Below are 24,829 nucleotides of genomic sequence, written 5' to 3'. Positions count from 1 at the left end.
GTATGAACTTGGAAATATCTACACAGCCATCTGGGTGAACATGGAAATATCTACACCGCTATCTGTATGAACATGGAAATACATGCACCGCTATCTGTATGAACATGGAAATCTCTACACCGCTATCTGTATGAACATGGAAATATCTACACCGCTATCTGTATGAACATGGAAATATCTTCACAGCCATCTGTATGAACATGGATATATCTACACAGCCATCTGGATGAACATGGAAATATCTACTCCGCTATCTTTATGAACATGGAAATATCTACACCGCTATCTGTTTGAACATGGAAATATATACAGCGCTATCTGCTTGAAAATGGAATATCTACACTGCTATCTGTATGAACATGGAAATATATACACCGCTATCTGTATGAACATGGAAATATCTACACCGCTTTCTGTATGAACATGGAAATATCTACACCACTATCTGTATGAATATGGAAATATCTTCACCGCCATCTGTATGAACATGGATATATCTACACAGCCATCTGGATGAACATGGAAATATCTGCACCGCTATCTGTATGAAGATGGAAATATCTACACCGCTATCTGTATGAACATGGATATATCTACACAGCCATCTGGATGAACATGGAAATATCTACACCGCTATCTGTGTAAACATGCATACATCTTCACCGCTATCTGTATAAACATGGAAATATCTACACCGCTATCTTTCTGAACATGGAAATATCTACACCGCTAACTGTTTGAACAGGGAAATATATGCACCGCTATCTGCATGAAAATGGAAATATCTACACAGCTATCTGCATATACATGGAAATATCTACACAGCTATCTCTTTACACATGGAAATAACTACACCACTATCTGTATGAACATGGAAATATCTACACCGCCGTCTGTATGAACATGGAAATATCTGCACCGCCATCTGTATGAACATATAAATATCTACACCGCCATCTGTATTAAGATGGAGATATCTACACCGCTATCTGTACAAACATGGAAATATCTACACCACTATCTGTATGAACATGGAAATATCTACACCGCTATCTGTTTGAACAGGGAAGTATATACACCGCTATCTGCTTGAAAATGGAAATATCTACACAGCTATCTGCATATACATGGGAATATCTACACAGCTATCTCTTTACACATGGAAATAACTACACCGATATCTGTATGAACATGGAAATAGATACACCGCCATCTGTATGAACATGGAAATATCTGCACCGCCATCTGAATGAACATATGAATATCTACACCGCCATCTGTATTAAGATGGAGATATCTACACCGCTATCTGTATAAACATGGAAATATCTACACCGCTATGTGTATAAACATGGAAATATCTACACCGCTACCTGTTTCAACATGGAAATATCAGCACCGCTATCAGTATGAACATGGAAGTAACTACACCGCCATCTGTATGAACATGGAAATAACTTCACCGCCATCTGTATGAACATGGAAATATCTGCACCGCCATCTGTATGAACATATAATTATCTACACCGCCATCTGTATTAAGATGGAGATATCTACACCGCTATCTGTATGAACATGGAAATATCTACACCGCTATGTGTATAAACATGGAAATATCTACACTGCTACCTGTATAAACATGGAAATATCAGCACCGCTATCTGTATGAACATGGAAATATCTACACTGCCATCTGTAAGAACATGGAAAAATCTTCACCGTCATCTGTATGAACATGGATATATCTAGACAGCCATCTGTATGAACATGGAAATATCTTCACCGCCATCTGTATGAACATGGATATGTCTACACAGCCGACTGGATGAACATGGAAATATCTACACCGCTATCTGTATGAACATGGAACTATCTACACCGCTATCTGTGTAAACATGCATACATCTTCACCGCTATCTGTATAAACATGGAAATATCCACACCGCTATCTGTATGAACATGGAAATATCTATACCGCTATCTGTTTGAACATGGAAATATCTACACCGCTATCTGCATGAAAATGGAAATATCTACAAAGCTATCTGCATATGCATGGAAATATCTACACAGCTATCTCTTTGCACATGGAAATAACTACACCGCTATCTCTATAAACATGGAAATATCTACACAACCATCTGTATGAACATGGAAATATCTGCACCGCCATCTGTATGAACACATAAATATCTACACCGCCGTCTGTATTAAGAAGGAGATATCTACACCGCTATCTGTATAAACATGGAAATATCTACACCGCTATCTGTATGAACATGGAAATATCTACACCGCTACGTGTATAAACACAGAAATATGTACACCGCTACATGTATAAACATGGAAGTATCAGCACCGATATCGGTATGAACATGGCAATATCTACACGGCTATCTGTATGAACATGGAAATATCTACACAGCCATCTGTATGAACATGGAAATATCTTCACCGCCATCTGTATGAACATGGATATATCTACACAGCCATCTGGATGAACATGGAAATATCTACACCGCTATCTGTGTAAACATGCATACATTTTCACCGCTATCTGTATAAACATGGAAATATCTACACCGCTATCTTTATGAACATGGAAATATCTACACCGCTATCTGTTTGAACATGGAAATATATACAGCGCTATCTGCTTGAAAATGGAAATATCTACACTGCTATCTGCATGAACATGGAAATATCTACACCGCTATCTGTATGAACATGGAAATATCTACACCGCTATCTGTATGAACATGGAAATATCTACACCGCTATCTGTATGAACATGGAAATATCTTCACCGCCATCTGTATGAACATGGATATATCTACACAGCCATCTGGATGAACATGGAAATATCTACACCGCTATCTGTATGAACATGGAAATATCTACACAGCCATCTGGATGAACATGAAAATATCTACACCGCTATCTGTGTAAACATGCATACATCTTCACCGCTATCTGTATAAACATGGAAATATCTACACCGCTACCTGTATAAACATGGAAATATCTACACCGCTATCTCTATGAACATGGAAATATCCACACCGCTATCTGTATGAACATGGAAATAGCTACACCGCTATCTGTATGAACATGGAAATATCTACACCACCATCTGTATGAACATGGAAATATCTACACCGCTATCTGTTTGAACAGGGAAGTATATACACCGCTACCTGTATTAACATGGAAGTATCAGCACCTCTATCAGTATGAACATGGAAATATCAACACCGCCGTCTGTATGAACATGGAAATATCGTCACCTCCATCTGTATGAACATGGATATATCTACACAGCCATCTGTATGAACATGGAAATATCTTCACCGCCATCTGTATGAACATGGATATGTCTACACAGCCTTCTGTATGAACATGGAAATATCTACACAGCTATCTGTGTAAACATGCATACATCTTCACAGCTATCTGTATAAACATGGAAATATCTACACCGCTATCTGTATGGACATGGAAATATCTACACCGCTATCTGTATAAACACGGAAATATGTACACCGCTACCTGTATTAACATGGAAGTATCAGCACCGCTATTGGTATGAACATGGCAATATCTACAAGGCTATCTGTATGAACATGGAAATATCTACACCGCTATCTGTATGAACATGGAAATATCTTCACAGCCATCTGTATGAACATGGATATATCTACACAGCCATCTGGATGAACATGGAAATATCTACACCGCTATCTGTATGAACATGGAAATATCTACACCCCTATCTGTATGAACATGGAAATATCTACACATCCATCTGGGTGAACATGGAAATATCTACACCGCTATCTGTATGAACATGGAAATACATGCACCGCTATCTGTATGAATATGGAAATATCTACACCGATATCTGTATGAACATGGAAATATCTACACCGCTATCTGTATGAACATGGAAATATCTTCACCACCATCTGTATGAACATGGATATATCTACACAGCCATCTGGATGAACATGGAAATATCTACACCGCTATCTGTGTAAACATGCATACATTTTCACCGCTATCTGTATAAACATGGAAAGATCTACACCGCTATCTTTATGAACATGGAAATATCTACACCGCTATCTGTTTGAACATAGAAATATATACAGCGCTATCTGCTTGAAAATGGAAATATCTACACTGCTATCTGTATGAACATGGAAATATATACACCGCAATCTGTATGAACATGGAAATATCTACACCGCTAACTGTTTGAACAGGGAAATATATACACCGCTATCTGCATGAAAATGGAAATATCCACACAGCTATCTGCATATACATGGAAATATCTACACAGCTATCTCTTTACACATGGAAATAACTACACCACTATCTGTATGAACATGGAAATATCTACACCGCCGTCTGTATGAACATGGAAATATCTGCACAGCCATCTGTATGAACATATAAATATCTACACCGCCATCTGTATTAAGATGGAGATATCTACACCGCTATCTGTACAAACATGGAGATATCTACACCGCTATCTGTATGAACATGGAAATATCTACTCCGCTCTCTGTATGAACATGGAAATATCTTCACCGCCATCTGTATGAAGATGGATATATCTACACAGCCATCTGGATGAACATGGAAATATCTACAACGCTATCTGTATGAACATGGAAATATCTAAACCGCTATCTGTGTAAACATGCATACATCTTCACCGCTATCTGTATAAACATGGAAATATGTACACCGCTACCTGTATAAACATGGAAGTATCAGCACCGCTATCGGTATAAACATGGCAATATCTACATGGCTATGTGTATGAACATGGAAATATCTGCACCACTATCTGTATGAACATGGAAATATCTACACCGCTATCTCTATGAACATGGAAATATCTACACCGCTATCTGTATGAACATGGAAATAGCTACACCGCTATCTGTATGAACATGGAAATATCTACACAACTATCGGTATGAACATGGAAATATCTACACCGCTGTCTGTATGAACATGGAAATATCTACACCGCTATCTGTATGACCATGGAAATGTCTACACCGCTATCTGTATGAACATGGATATAACTACACAGCCATCTGGATGAACAAGGAAATATCTACACCGCTATATGTATGAACATGGAAATAACTACACCGCTGTCTGTATGAACATGGAAATATCTACACCGCCATCTGAATGAACATGGATATATCTACATAGCCATCTGGATGAACATGGAAATATCTACACCGCTATCTGTATGAACATGGAAATATCTACACCACTATCTGTGTAAACATGCATACATCTTCACCGCTATCTGTATAAACATGGAAATATCTACACCGCTATCTGTATGAACATGGAAATATCTACACCGCTATCTGTTTGAACATGGAAATATCTACACCGCTATCTGCATGAAAATGGAAATATCTACATAGCTATCTCCATATACATGGAAATAACTACAAAGCTATTTCTTTACACATGGAAATAACTACACCGCTATCTCTATTAACATGGAAATATCTACACCGCCATCTGTATAGACATGGAAATATCTGCACCGCCATCTGTATGTACATATAAATATCTACACCGCCATCTGTATTAAGATGGAGATATCTACACCGCTATCTGTATAAACATGGAAATATCTACACCACTATATGTGCAAACATGCATACTTCTTCACCGCTATCTGTATAAACATGGAAATAACTACACCGCTATCTGTATGAACATGGAAATAACTACACCGCTAACTGTTTGAATATGGAAATATCTACACCGTTATATGCTTGAAAATGGAAATATTTACACAGCTATCTGCATATACACGGAAATATCTACAAAGCTATTTCTTTACACATGGAAATAACTACACCGCTATCTCTATAAACATGGAAATATCTAAACCGCCATCTGTATGAACATGGAAATACATGCACCGCTATCTGTATGAATATGGAAATATCTACACCGCTATCTGTATGAACATGGAAATATCTACACCGCTATCTGTATGAGCATGGAAATATCTTCACCGCCATCTGTATGAACATGGATATATCTACACAGCCATCTGGATGAACATGGAAATATCTACACCGCTATCTGTGTAAACAAGCATACATTTTCACCGCTATCTGTATAAACATGGAAAGATCTACACCGCTATCTTTATGAACATGGAAATATCTACACCGCTATCTGTTTGAACATGGAAATATATACAGCGCTATCTGCTTGAAAATGGAAATATCTACACTGCTATCTGTATGAACATGGAAATATATACACCGCAATCTGTATGAACATGGAAATATCTACACCGCTAACTGTTTGAACAGGGAAATATATACACCGCTATCTGCATGAAAATGGAAATATCCACACAGCTATCTGCATATACATGGAAATATCTACACAGCTATCTCTTTACACATGGAAATAACTACACCACTATCTGTATGAACATGGAAATATCTACACCGCCGTCTGTATGAACATGGAAATATCTGCACAGCCATCTGTATGAACATATAAATATCTACACCGCCATCTGTATTAAGATGGAGATATCTACACCGCTATCTGTACAAACATGGAGATATCTACACCGCTATCTGTATGAACATGGAAATATCTACACCGCTCTCTGTATGACATGGAAATATCTTCACCGCCATCTGTATGAACATGGATATATCTACACAGCCATCTGGATGAACATGGAAATATCTACAACGCTATCTGTATGAACATGGAAATATCTAAACCGCTATCTGTGTAAACATGCATACATCTTCACCGCTATCTGTATAAACATGGAAATATGTACACCGCTACCTGTATAAACATGGAAGTATCAGCACCGATATCGGTATGAACATGGCAATATCTACACGGCTATCTGTATGAACATGGAAATATCTACACAGCCATCTGTATGAACATGGAAATATCTTCACCGCCATCTGTATGAACATGGATATATCTACACAGCCATCTGGATGAACATGGAAATATCTACACCGCTATCTGTGTAAACATGCATACATTTTCACCGCTATCTGTATAAACATGGAAATATCTACACCGCTATCTTTATGAACATGGAAATATCTACACCGCTATCTGTTTGAACATGGAAATATATACAGCGCTATCTGCTTGAAAATGGAAATATCTACACTGCTATCTGCATGAACATGGAAATATCTACACCGCTATCTGTATGAACATGGAAATATCCACACCGCTATCTGTATGAACATGGAAATATCTATACCGCTATCTGTTTGAACATGGAAATATCTACACCGCTATCTGCATGAAAATGGAAATATCTACAAAGCTATCTGCATATGCATGGAAATATCTACACAGCTATCTCTTTGCACATGGAAATAACTACACCGCTATCTCTATAAACATGGAAATATCTACACAACCATCTGTATGAACATGGAAATATCTGCACCGCCACCTGTATGAACACATAAATACCTACACCGCCGTCTGTATTAAGAAGGAGATATCTACACCGCTATCTGTATAAACATGGAAATATCTACACCGCTATCTGTATGAACATGGAAATATCTACACCGCTACGTGTATAAACACAGAAATATGTACACCGCTACCTGTATAAACATGGAAGTATCAGCACCGATATCGGTATGAACATGGCAATATCTACACGGCTATCTGTATGAACATGGAAATATCTACACAGCCATCTGTATGAACATGGAAATATCTTCACCGCCATCTGTATGAACATGGATATATCTACACAGCCATCTGGATGAACATGGAAATATCTACACCGCTATCTGTGTAAACATGCATACATTTTCACCGCTATCTGTATAAACATGGAAATATCTACACCGCTATCTTTATGAACATGGAAATATCTACACCGCTATCTGTTTGAACATGGAAATATATACAGCGCTATCTGCTTGAAAATGGAAATATCTACACTGCTATCTGCATGAACATGGAAATATCTACACCGCTATCTGTATGAACATGGAAATATCTACACCGCTATCTGTATGAACATGGAAGTATCTACACCGCTATCTGTATGAACATGGAAATATCTTCACCGCCATCTGTATGAACATGGATATATCTACACAGCCATCTGGATGAACATGGAAATATCTACACCGCTATCTGTATGAACATGGAAATATCTACACAGCCATCTGGATGAACATGAAAATATCTACACCGCTATCTGTGTAAACATGCATACATCTTCACCGCTATCTGTATAAACATGGAAATATCTACACCGCTACCTGTATAAACATGGAAATATCTACACCGCTATCTCTATGAACATGGAAATATCCACACCGCTATCTGTATGAACATGGAAATAGCTACACCGCTATCTGTATGAACATGGAAATATCTACACCACCATCTGTATGAACATGGAAATATCTACACCGCTATCTGTTTGAACAGGGAAGTATATACACCGCTACCTGTATTAACATGGAAGTATCAGCACCTCTATCAGTATGAACATGGAAATATCAACACCGCCGTCTGTATGAACATGGAAATATCGTCACCTCCATCTGTATGAACATGGATATATCTACACAGCCATCTGTATGAACATGGAAATATCTTCACCGCCATCTGTATGAACATGGATATGTCTACACAGCCGTCTGTATGAACATGGAAATATCTACACAGCTATCTGTGTAAACATGCATACATCTTCACAGCTATCTGTATAAACATGGAAATATCTACACCGCTATCTGTATGGACATGGAAATATCTACACCGCTATCTGTTTGAACATGGAAATATCTACACCGCTATCTGCATGAAAATGGAAATATCTACACAACTATCTGCATATAAATGGAAATATCTACACAGCTATCTCTTTGCACATGGAAATAACTACACCTCTATCTCTATAAACATGGAAATATCTACACCGCCATCTGTATGAACATGGATATATCTACACCGCCGTCTGTATTTAGAAGGAGTTATCTAACCCGCTATCTGTATAAACATGGAAATATCTACACCGCTATCTGTATGAACATGGAAATATCTACACCGCTATCTGTATAAACACGGAAATATGTACACCGCTACCTGTATTAACATGGAAGTATCAGCACCGCTATTGGTATGAACATGGCAATATCTACAAGGCTATCTGTATGAACATGGAAATATTTACACCGCTATCTGTATGAACATGGAAATATCTTCACAGCCATCTGTATGAACATGGATATATCTACACAGCCATCTGGATGAACATGGAAATATCTACACCGCTATCTGTATGAACATGGAAATATCTACACCCCTATCTGTATGAACATGGAAATATCTACACAGCCATCTGGGTGAACATGGAAATATCTACACCGCTATCTGTATGAACATGGAAATACATGCACCGCTATCTGTATGAATATGGAAATATCTACACCGATATCTGTATGAACATGGAAATATCTACACCGCTATCTGTATGAACATGGAAATATCTTCACCACCATCTGTATGAACATGGATATATCTACACAGCCATCTGGATGAACATGGAAATATCTACACCGCTATCTGTGTAAACATGCATACATTTTCACCGCTATCTGTATAAACATGGAAAGATCTACACCGCTATCTTTATGAACATGGAAATATCTACACCGCTATCTGTTTGAACATAGAAATATATACAGCGCTATCTGCTTGAAAATGGAAATATCTACACTGCTATCTGTATGAACATGGAAATATAAACACCGCAATCTGTATGAACATGGAAATATCTACACCGCTAACTGTTTGAACAGGGAAATATATACACCGCTATATGCATGAAAATGGAAATATCCACACAGCTATCTGCATATACATGGAAATATCTACACAGCTATCTCTTTACACATGGAAATAACTACACCACTATCTGTATGAACATGGAAATATCTACACCGCCGTCTGTATGAACATGGAAATATCTGCACAGCCATCTGTATGAACATATAAATATCTACACCGCCATCTGTATTAAGATGGAGATATCTACACCGCTATCTGTACAAACATGGAGATATCTACACCGCTATCTGTATGAACATGGAAATATCTACTCCGCTCTCTGTATGAACATGGAAATATCTTCACCGCCATCTGTATGAAGATGGATATATCTACACAGCCATCTGGATGAACATGGAAATATCTACAACGCTATCTGTATGAACATGGAAATATCTAAACCGCTATCTGTGTAAACATGCATACATCTTCACCGCTATCTGTATAAACATGGAAATATGTACACCGCTACCTGTATAAACATGGAAGTATCAGCACCGCTATCGGTATAAACATGGCAATATCTACATGGCTATGTGTATGAACATGGAAATATCTGCACCACTATCTGTATGAACATGGAAATATCTACACCGCTATCTCTATGAACATGGAAATATCTACACCGCTATCTGTATGAACATGGAAATAGCTACACCGCTATCTGTATGAACATGGAAATATCTACACAACTATCGGTATGAACATGGAAATATCTACACCGCTGTCTGTATGAACATGGAAATATCTACACCGCTATCTGTATGAACATGGAAATGTCTACACCGCTATCTGTATGAACATGGATATAACTACACAGCCATCTGGATGAACAAGGAAATATCTACACCGCTATATGTATGAACATGGAAATAACTACACCGCTGTCTGTATGAACATGGAAATATCTACACCGCCATCTGAATGAACATGGATATATCTACATAGCCATCTGGATGAACATGGAAATATCTACACCGCTATCTGTATGAACATGGAAATATCTACACCACTATCTGTGTAAACATGCATACATCTTCACCGCTATCTGTATAAACATGGAAATATCTACACCGCTATCTGTATGAACATGGAAATATCTACACCGCTATCTGTTTGAACATGGAAATATCTACACCGCTATCTGCATGAAAATGGAAATATCTACATAGCTATCTCCATATACATGGAAATAACTACAAAGCTATTTCTTTACACATGGAAATAACTACACCGCTATCTCTATTAACATGGAAATATCTACACCGCCATCTGTATAGACATGGAAATATCTGCACCGCCATCTGTATGTACATATAAATATCTACACCGCCATCTGTATTAAGATGGAGATATCTACACCGCTATCTGTATAAACATGGAAATATCTACACCACTATATGTGCAAACATGCATACTTCTTCACCGCTATCTGTATAAACATGGAAATAACTACACCGCTATCTGTATGAACATGGAAATATCTACACCGCTAACTGTTTGAATATGGAAGTATCTACACCGTTATATGCTTGAAAATGGAAATATTTACACAGCTATCTGCATATACACGGAAATATCTACAAAGCTATTTCTTTACACATGGAAATAACTACACCGCTATCTCTATAAACATGGAAATATCTACACCACCATCTGTATGAACATGGAAATACATGCACCGCTATCTGTATGAATATGGAAATATCTACACCGCTATCTGTATGAACATGGAAATATCTACACCGCTATCTGTATGAGCATGGAAATATCTTCACCGCCATCTGTATGAACATGGATATATCTACACAGCCATCTGGATGAACATGGAAATATCTACACCGCTATCTGTGTAAACAAGCATACATTTTCACCGCTATCTGTATAAACATGGAAAGATCTACACCGCTATCTTTATGAACATGGAAATATCTACACCGCTATCTGTTTGAACATGGAAATATATACAGCGCTATCTGCTTGAAAATGGAAATATCTACACTGCTATCTGTATGAACATGGAAATATATACACCGCAATCTGTATGAACATGGAAATATCTACACCGCTAACTGTTTGAACAGGGAAATATATACACCGCTATCTGCATGAAAATGGAAATATCCACACAGCTATCTGCATATACATGGAAATATCTACACAGCTATCTCTTTACACATGGAAATAACTACACCACTATCTGTATGAACATGGAAATATCTACACCGCCGTCTGTATGAACATGGAAATATCTGCACAGCCATCTGTATGAACATATAAATATCTACACCGCCATCTGTATTAAGATGGAGATATCTACACCGCTATCTGTACAAACATGGAGATATCTACACCGCTATCTGTATGAACATGGAAATATCTACACCGCTCTCTGTATGACATGGAAATATCTTCACCGCCATCTGTATGAACATGGATATATCTACACAGCCATCTGGATGAACATGGAAATATCTACAACGCTATCTGTATGAACATGGAAATATCTAAACCGCTATCTGTGTAAACATGCATACATCTTCACCGCTATCTGTATAAACATGGAAATATGTACACCGCTACCTGTATAAACATGGAAGTATCAGCACCGCTATCGGTATAAACATGGCAATATCTACATGGCTATCTGTATGAACATGGAAATATCTGCACCACTATCTGTATGAACATGGAAATATCTACACCGCTATCTGTTTGAACATGGAAATATCTACACCGCTATCTGCATGAAAATGGAAATATCTACACAGCTATCTCCATATACATGGGAATAACTACAAAGCTATCTCTTTACACATGGAAATAACTACACCGCTATCTGTATGAACACCGAAATAGATACACCGCCATCTGTATGAACATGGAAATATCTGCACCGCCATCTGAATGAACTTATGAATATCTACACCGCCATCTGTATTAAGATGGAGATATCTACCCCGCTATCTGTATAAACATGGAAATATCTACACCGCTATGTGTATAAACATGGAAATATCTACACCGCTACCTGTTTCAACATGGAAATATCAGCACCGCTATCAGTATGAACATGGAAGTAACTACACCGCCATCGGTATGAACATGGAAATAACTTCACCGCCATCTGTATGAACATGGAAATATCTGCACCGCCATCTGTATGAACATATAATTATCTACACCGCCATCTGTATTAAGATGGAGATATCTACACCGCTATCTGTATGAACATGGAAATATCTACACCGCTATGTGTATAAACATGGAAATATCTACACTGCTACCTGTATAAACATGGAAATATCAGCACCGCTATCTCTATGAACATGGAAATATCTACACCGCCATCTGTAAGAACATGGAAAAATCTTCACCGTCATCTGTATGAACATGGATATATCTAGACAGCCATCTGTATGAACATGGAAATATCTTCACCGCCATCTGTATGAACATGGATATGTCTACACAGCCGTCTGGATGAACATGGAAATATCTACACCGCTATCTGTATGAACATGGAACTATCTACACCGCTATCTGTGTAAACATGCATACATCTTCACCGCTATCTGTATAAACATGGAAATATCCACACCGCTATCTGTATGAACATGGAAATATCTATACCGCTTTCTGTTTGAAAATGGAAATATCTACACCGCTATCTGCATGAAAATGGAAATATCTACAAAGCTATCTGCATATACATGGAAATATCTACACAGCTATCTCTTTGCAGATGGAAATAACTACACCGCTATCTCTATAAACATGGAAATATCTACACAACCATCTGTATGAACATGGAAATATCTACACAGCCATCTGTATGAACATGGAAATATCTTCACCGCCATCTGTATGAACATGGATATATCTACACAGCCATCTGGATGAACATGGAAATATCTACACCGCTATCTGTGTAAACATGCATACATTTTCACCGCTATCTGTATAAACATGGAAATATCTACTCCGCTATCTTTATGAACATGGAAATATCTACACCGCTATCTGTTTGAACATGGAAATATATACAGCGCTATCTGCTTGAAAATGGAAATATCTACACTGCTATCTGTATGAACATGGAAATATCTACACAGCTATCTGTATGAACCTGGAAATATCTACACCGCTATCTGTATGAACATGGAAATATCTACACCGCTATCTGTATGAACATGGAAATATCTTCACCGCCATCTGTATGAACATGGATATATCTACACAGCCATCTGGATGAACATGGAAATATCTACACCGCTATCTGTATGAACATGGAAATATCTACACAGCCATCTGGATGAACATGAAAATATCTACACCGCTATCTGTGTAAACATGCATACATCTTCACCGCTATCTGTATAAACATGGAAATATCTGCACCGCTACCTGTATAAACATGGAAATATCTACACCGCTATCTCTATGAACATGGAAATATCGAAACCGCTATCTGTATGAACATGGAAATAGCTACACCGCTATCTGTATGAACATGGAAATATCTACACCACCATCTGTATGAACATGGAAATATCTACACCGCTATCTGTTTGAACAGGGAAGTATATACACCGCTATCTGCTTGAAAATGGAAATATCTACACAGCTATCTGCATATACATGGGAATATCTACACAGCTATCTCTTTACACATGGAAATAACTACACCGCTATCTGTATGAACATGGAAATATCTACACCGCCATCTGTATGAACATGGAAATATCTGCACCGCCATCTGAATGAACATATAAATATCTACACCGCCATCTGTATTAAGATGAAGATATCTACACCGATATCTGTATAAACTTGGAAATATCTACACCGCTATCTGTATAAACATGGAAATATCTACACCACTATCTGTATAAACATGGAAATGTCTACAACGCTACCTGTATAAACATGGAAATATCAGCACCGCTATCGGTATAAACATGGCAATATCTACATGGCTATCTGTATGAACATGGAAATATCTGCACCACTATCTGTATGAACATGGAAATATCTACACCGCTATCTCTATGAAAATGGAAATATCTACACCGCTATCTGTATGAACATGGAAATAGCTACACCGCTATCTGTATGAACATGGAAATATCTACACAACTATCGGTATGAACATGGAAATATCTACACCGCTGTCGGTATGAACATGGAAATATCTACACCGCTATCTGTATGAACATGGAAATATCTACACCGCTATCTGTATGAACATGGATATAACTACACGGCCATCTGGATGAACATGGAAATATCTACACCGCTATATGTATGAACATGGAAATATCTACACCGCTGTCTGTATGAACATGGAAATATCTACACCGCCATCTGAATGAACATGGATATATCTACATAGCCATCTGGATGAACATGGAAATATCTACACCGCTATCTGTATGAACATGGAAATATCTACACCACTATCTGTGTAAACATGCATACATCTTCACCGCTATCTGTATAAACATGGAAATATCTACACCGCTATCTGTATGAACATGGAAATATCTCCACCGCTATCTGTTTGAACACGGAAATATCTACTCCGCTATCTGCATGAAAATGGAAATATCTACATAGCTATCTCCATATACATGGAAATAACTACAAAGCTATTTCTTTACACATGGAAATAACTACACCGCTATCTCTATGAACATGGAAATATCTACACCGCCATCTGTATAGACATGGAAATATCTGCACCGCCATCTGTATGTACATATAAATATCTACACCGCCATCTGTATTAAGATGGAGATATCTACACCGCTATCTGTATAACCATGGAAATATCTACACTGCTATCTGTATAAACATGGAAATATCTACACCGCTACCTGTATAAACATGGAAATATCAGCACCGCTATCTGTATGAACATGGAAATATCTACACCGCTATCTGTATGAACATGGAAATATCTACACCGCTATCTGCATGAAAATGGAAATATCTACACAGCTATCTGCATATCCATGGAAATATCTACAAAGCTATCTCTTTACACATGGAAATAACTACACCGCTATCTCTGTAAACATGGAAATATCTACACCACTATCTGTATAAACATGGAAATATCTACACCGCTATCTGTATAAACATGGAAATATCTACACCGCTATCTGTATAAACATGGAAACATCTACACCGGTATCTGTATAAACATGGAATTATCTACACAGCAACCTGTATAAACATGGAAATATCAGCACCGCTATCTCTATAAACATGGAAATATCTACACCGCCATCTGTATGAACATGGAAATATCTGCACCGCCATCTGTATGATCATATAAATATCTACAACGCCATCTGTATTAAGATGGAGATATCTACTCTGCTATCTGTATAAACATGGAAATATCTACACCGATATCTGTATAAACATGGAAATATCTACACCGCTATCTGTATGAACATGGAAATATCTTCACCGCCATCTGTATGAACATGGATTTATCTACACACCCATCTGGATGAACATGGAAATATCTACACCGCTATCTCTATGAACATGGAAATAGCTACACCGCTATCTGTATGAAGATGGAAATATCTACACCGCTATCTGTATGAACATGGAAATATCTACACCGCTATCTGTATGAACATGGAAATATCTACACCGCTACCTGTATCAACATGGAAATATCAGCACCGCTATCTGTATGAACATGGAAATATCTACACAGCCTTCTGGATGAACATGGAAATATCTGCACCGCTATCTGTATGAACATGGAAATATCTACACCGCTATCTGTATGAACATGGAAATATCTACACCACTATATGCATGAAAATGGAAATATCTATACAGCTATCTGCATATACATGGAAATATCTACAAAGATATCTCTTTACACATGGAAATAACTACACCGCTATCTCTATAAACATGGAAATATCTACACCACTATCTGTATAAACATGGAAATATCTACACCGCTATCTGTATAAACATGGAAATATCTACACCGCTATTTGTATAAACATGGAAATATCTACACCGCTACATGTATAAACATGGAAATATCAGCACCGCTATCTGCATTAACATGGAAATACCTACACTGCTATCTGTATGAACATGGAAATATCTACACCGCTATCTGTATGAACATGGAAATATATACAGCGCTATCTGCTTGAAAATGGAAATATCTACACTGCTATCTGTATGAACATGGAAATATCTACACCGCTATCTGTATGAACATGGAAATATCTACACCGCTATCTGTATGAACATGGAAATATCTACACCGCTATCTGTATGAACATGGAAATATCTTCACCGCCATCTGTATGAACATTGATATATCTACACAGCCATCTGGATAAACATGGAAATATCTACACGGCTATCTGTATGAACATGGAAATATCTACACAGCCATCTGGATGAACATGAAAATATCTACACCGCTATCTGTGTAAACATGCATACATCTTCACCGCTATCTGTATAAACATGGAAATATCTACACCGCTACCTGTATAAACATGGAAATATCTACACCGCTATCTCTATGAACATGGAAATATCCAAACCGCTATCTGTATGAACATGGAAATAGCTACACCGCTATCTGTATGAACATGGAAATATCTACACCACCATCTGTATGAACATGGAAATATCTACACCGCTATCTGTTTGAACAGGGAAGTATATACACTGCTATGTGTTGGAAAATGGAAATATCTACACAGCTATCTGCATATACATGGGAATATCTACACAGCTATCTCTTTACACATGGAAATAACTACACCGCTATCTGTATGAACATGGAAATATCTACACCGCCATCTGTATGAACATGGAAATATCTGCACCGCCATCTGAATGAACATATAAATATCTACACCGCCATCTGTATTAAGATGAAGATATCTACACCGCTATCTGTATAAACTTGGAAATATCTACACCGCTATCTGTATAAACATGGAAATATCTACACCACTATCTGTATAAACATGGAAATGTCTACACCGCTACCTGTATAAACATGGAAATATCAGCACCGCTATCGGTATAAACATGGCAATATCTACATGGCTATCTGTATGAACATGGAAATATCTGCACCACTATCTGTATGAACATGGAAATATCTTCACCGCTATCTCTATGAAAATGGAAATATCTACACCGCTATCTGTATGAACATGGAAATAGCTACACCGCTATCTGTATGAACATGGAAATATCTACACAACTATCGGTATGAACATGGAAATATCTACACCGCTGTCTGTATGAACATGGAAATATCTACACCGCTATCTGTATGAACATGGAAATATCTACACCGCTATCTGTATGAACATGGATATAACTACACGGCCATCTGGATGAACATGGAAATATCTACACCGCTATATGTATGAACATGGAAATATCTACACCGCTGTCTGTATGTACATGGAAATATCTACACCGCCATCTGAATGAACATGGATATATCTACATAGCCATCTGGATGAACATGGAAATATCTACACCGCTATCTGTATGAACATGGAAATATCTACACCACTATCTGTGTAAACATGCATACATCTTCACCGCTATCTGTATAAACATGGAAATATCTACACCGCTATCTGTATGAACATGGAAATATCTACACCGCTATCTGTTTGAACACGGAAATATCTACTCCGCTATCTGCATGAAAATGGAAATATCTACATAGCTATCTCCATATACATGGAAATAACTACAAAGCTATTTCTTTACACATGGAAATAACTACACCGCTATCTCTATTAACATGGAAATATCTACACCGCCATCTGTATAGACATGGAAATATCTGCACCGCCATCTGTACGTACATATAAATATCTACACCGCCATCTGTATTAAGATGGAGATATCTACACCGCTATCTGTATAACCATGGAAATATCTACACCGCTATCTGTATAAACATGGAAATATCTACACCGCTACCTGTATAAACATGGAAATATCAGCACCGCTATCTGTATGAACATGGAAATATCTACACCGCTATCTGTATGAACATGGAAATATCTACACCGCTATCTGCATGAAAATGGAAATATCTACACAGCTATCTGCATATCCATGGAAATATCTACAAAGCTATCTCTTTACACATGGAAATATCTACACCTCTATCTCTGTAAACATGGAAATATCTACACCACTATCTGTATAAACATGGAAATATCTACACAGCTATCTGTATAAACATGGAAATATCTACACCGCTATCTGTATAAACATGGAAACATCTACACCGGTATCTGTATAAACATGGAATTATCTACACAGCAACCTGTATAAACATGGAAATATCAGCACCGCTATCTCTATAAACATGGAAATATCTACACCGCCATCTGTATGAACATGGAAATATCTGCACCGCCATCTGTATGATCATATAAATATCTACACCGCCATCTGTATTAAGATGGAGATATCTACTCTGCTATCTGAATAAACATGGAAATATCTACACCGATATCTGTATAAACATGGAAATATCTACACCGCTATCTGTATGAACATGGAAATATCTTCACCGCCATCTGTATGAACATATAAATATCTACACCGCCATCTGCATTAAGAAGGAGATATCTTCACCCATATCTGTATAAACATGGAAATATCTACACTGCTATCTGTATAAACATGGAAATATCTACACCGCTATCTGTATGAACATGGAAATATATTCACTGCCATCTGTATGAACATGGATATATCTACAATGCCATCTGGATGAACATGGAAATATCTACACCGCTATCTGCATGAACATGGAAACATCTACACTGCTATCCTTGTAAACATGCATACATCTTCACCGCTATCTGTATAAACATGGAAATATCTACACCGCTATCTGTATGAACATTGAAATAGCTTCACCGCTATCTGTATGAACATGGAAATATCTACACCACTATCTGTATGAACATGGAATTATCTACACCGCTATCTGTATGAACATGGATATATCTACACAGCCATCTGGATGAACATGGAAATATCTACACCGCTATCTGTTTGAACAGGGAAATATCTACACCGCTATCTGTATGAACATGGAAATATCTTCACCGCCATCTGTATGAACATGGATATATCTACACAGCCATCTGGATTAACATGGAAATATCTACACCGCTATCTGTATGAACATGGAAATATCTACACCGCTATCTGTAAGAACATGGAAATATCTACACCACTATCTGTATGAACATGGAAATATTTACACCGCTATCTGTATGAACATGGAAATATCTACACCACTATCTGTGCAAACATGCATACATCTTCACCGCTATCTGTATAAACATGGAAATATCTACACCGCTATCTGTATGAACATGGAAATATCTACACCGCTAACTGTTTGAATATGGAAATATCTACACCGTTATCTGCATGAAAATGGAAATATTTACACAGCTATCTGCATATACACGGAAATATCTACAAAGCTATTTCTTTACACATGGAAATAACTACACCGCTATCTCTATAAACATGGAAATATCTACACCACCATCTGTATGAACATGGAAATACATGCACCGCTATCTGTATGAATATGGAAATATCTACACCGCTATCTGTATGAACATGGAAATATCTACACCGCTATCTGTATGAACATGGAAATATCTTCACCGCCATCTGTATGAACATGGATATATCTACACAGCCATCTGGATGAACATGGAAATATCTACACCGCTATCTGTGTAAACATGCATACATTTTCACCGCTATCTGTATAAACATGGAAAGATCTACACCGCTATCTTTATGAACATGGAAATATCTACACCGCTATCTGTTTGAACATGGAAATATATACAGCGCTATCTCCTTGAAAATGGACATATCTACACTGCTATCTGTATGAACATGGAAATATATACACCGCAATCTGTATGAACATGGAAATATCTACACCGCTAACTGTTTGAACAGGGAAATATATACACCGCTATCTGCATGAAAATGGAAATATTCACACAGCTATCTGCATATACATGGAAATATCTACACAGCTATCTCTTTACACATGAAAATAACTACACCACTATCTGTATGAACATGGAAATATCTACACCGCCGTCTGTATGAACACGGAAATATCTGCACAGCCATCTGTATGAACATATAAATATCTACACCGCCATCTGTATTAAGATGGAGATATCTACACCGCTATCTGTACAATCATGGAGATATCTACACCGCTATCTGTATGAACATGGAAATATCTACAACGCTCTCTGTATGAACATGGAAATATCTTCACCGCCATCTGTATGAACATGGATATATCTACACAGCCATCTGGATGAACATGGAAATATCTACAACGCTATGTGTATGAACATGGAAATATCTAAACCGCTATCTGTGTAAACATGCATACATCTTCACCGCTATCTGTATAAACATGGAAATATGTACACCGCTACCTGTATAAACATGGAAGTATCAGCACCGCTATCGGTATAAACATGGCAATATCTACATGGCTATCTGTATGAACATGGAAATATCTGCACCGCTATCTGTATGAACATGGAAATATCTACACCGCTATCTCTATGAACATGGAAATATCTACACCCCTATCTGTTTGAACATGGAAATATATACAGCGCTATCTGCTTGAAAATGGAAATATCTACACTGCTATCTGTATGAACGTGGAAATATATACACCGCTATCTGTATGAACATAGAAATATCTACACCGCTTTCTGTATGAACATGGAAATATCTACACCGCAATGTGTATGAACATGGAAATATCTTCACCGCCATCTGTATGAACATGGATATATCTACAAAGCCATCTGGATGAACATGGAAATATCTGCACCGCTATCTGTATGAAGATGGAAATATCTACACCGCTATCTGTATGAACATGGATATATCCACACAGCCATCTGGATGAACATGGAAATATCTACACCGCTATCTGTGTAAACATGCATACATCTTCACCGCTATCTGTGTAAACATGCATACATCTTCACCGCTATCTGTATAAACATGGAAATATCTACACCGCTAACTGTTTGAACAGGGAAATATATACACCGCTATCTGCATGAAAATGGAAATATCTACACAGCTATCTGCATATACATGGAAATATCTGCACAGCTATCTCTTTACACATGGAAATAACTACACCGCTATCTGTATGAACATGGAAATATCTTCACCGCCATCTGTATGAACATGGAAATATCTGCACCGCCATCTGAATGAACATATAAATATCTACACCGCCATCTGTATTAAGATGGAGATATCTACACCGCTATCTGTATAAACATGGAAATATCTACACCGCTATGTGTATAAACATGGAAATATCTACACCACTATCTGTATAAACATGGAAATATCTACACCGCTACCTGTATAAACATGGAAATAGCAGCACCGCTATCAGTATGAACATGGAAGTATCTACACCGCCATCTGTATGAACATGGAAATATCTTCACTGCCATCTGTATGAACATGGAAATATCTGCACCGCCATCTGTATGAACATATAAATATCTACACTGCCATCTGTATTAAGATGGAGATATCTACACCGCTATCTGTATAAACATGGAAATATCTACACCGCTATGTGTATAAACATGGAAATATCTACACCGCTATCTGTATAAACATGGAAATATCTACACTGCTCCCTGTATAAACATGGAAATATCAGCCCCGCTATCTGTATGAACATGGAAATATCTACACCGCCATCTGTATGAACATGGAAAAATCTTCACCGCCATCTGTATGAACATGGATATATCTACACAGCCATCTGTATGAACATGGAAATATCTTCACCGCCATCTGTATGAACATGGATATGTCTACACAGCCGTCTGGATGAACATGGAAATATCAACACCGCTATCTGTATGAACATGAAAATATCTACACCGCTATCTGTGTAAACATGCATACATCTTCACCGCTATCTGTAAAAACATGGAAATATCCACACCGCTATCTGTATGAACATGGAAATATCTACACCGCTATCTGTTTGAACATGGAAATATCTACACCGCTATCTGCATGAAAATGGAAATATCTACAAAGCTATCTGCATATACATGGAAATATTTACACAGCTATCTCTTTGCACATGGAAATAACTACACCGCTATCTCTATAAACATGGAAATATCTACACCACCATCTGTATGAACATGGAAATATCTGCACTGCCATCTGTATGAACATATAAATATCTACACCGCCATCTGTATTAAGAAGGAGATATCTACACCGCTATCTGTATAAACATGGAAATACCTACACCGCTATCTGTATGAACATGGAAATATCTACACCGCTACCTGTATAAACACGGAAATATGTACACCGCTACCTGCATAAACATGGAAGTATCAGCAGCGCTTTCGGTATGAACATGGCAATATCTACACGGCTATCTGTATGAACATGGAAATATCTACACCGCTATCTGTATGAACATGGAAATATCTACACCACTATCTGTATGAACATGGAAATAGCTACACAGCCATCTGGATGAACATGGAAATATCTACACCGCTATCTGCATGAACATGGATATATCTACAAAGCCATCTGGATGAACATGGAAATATCTACACCGCTATCTGTACGAACATGGAAATACATACACCGCTATCTGTATGAACATGGAAATATCTACACCGCTATCTACATGAACATGGAAACATCTACACTGCTATCCTTGTAAACATGCATACATCTTCACCGCTATCTGTATAAACATGGAAATATCTACACCGCTATCTGTATGAACATGGAAATAGCTACACCGCTATCTGTATGAACATGGAAATATCTACACCGCTATCTTTATGAACATGGAAATATCTACACCGCTATCTGTATGAACATGGATATATCTACACAGCCATCTGGATGAACATGGAAATATCTACACCACTATCTGTATGAACATGGAAATATCTAAACCACTATCTGTATGAACATGGAAATATCTACACCGCCATCTGTATGAACATGGATATATCTACACAGCCATGTGGATGAACATGGAAATATCTACACCGCTATCTGTGTAAACATGCATACAACTTCACCGCTATCTCTATAAACATGGAAATATCTACACCGATATCTTTATGTACATGGAAATATCTACACCGCTAACTGTTTGAACAGGGAAATACACTCACAACTATCTGCATGAAAACGGAAATATCCACACAGATATCTGCTTATACATGGAAATATCTACACAGCTATCTCTTTACACATGGAAATAACTACACCGCTATCTGTATGAACATGGAAATATCTACACCGCCATCTGTATGAACATGGAAATATCTGCACTGCCATCTGTATGAGCATTTAAATATCTACACCACCATCTGTATTAAGATTGAGATATCTACACCACTATCTGCATAAACATGGAAATATCTACACCGCTTTCTGTATAAACATGGAAATATCTACACCGCTATGAGTATAAACATGGAAATATCTACACTGCTATCTGTATAAACATGGAAATATCTACACCGCTACCTGTATAAACATGGAAATATCAGCACCGCTATCAGTAAGAACATGGAAGTTTCTACACCGCCATCTGTATGAACATGGAAATATCTTCACCGCCATCCGTATGAACATGGAAATATCTGCACCGCCATCTGTATGAACATATAAATATCTACACCGCCATCTGTATTAAGATGGAGATATCTACACCGCTATCTGAATAAACATGGAAATATCTACACCGCTATGT

Source organism: Gorilla gorilla, chromosome 7 (genome assembly GCF_029281585.2).
Source record: "Gorilla gorilla gorilla isolate KB3781 chromosome 7, NHGRI_mGorGor1-v2.1_pri, whole genome shotgun sequence".
Lineage (NCBI taxonomy): Eukaryota > Metazoa > Chordata > Mammalia > Primates > Hominidae > Gorilla > Gorilla gorilla.
This window is presented reverse-complemented; position numbering follows the sequence as displayed.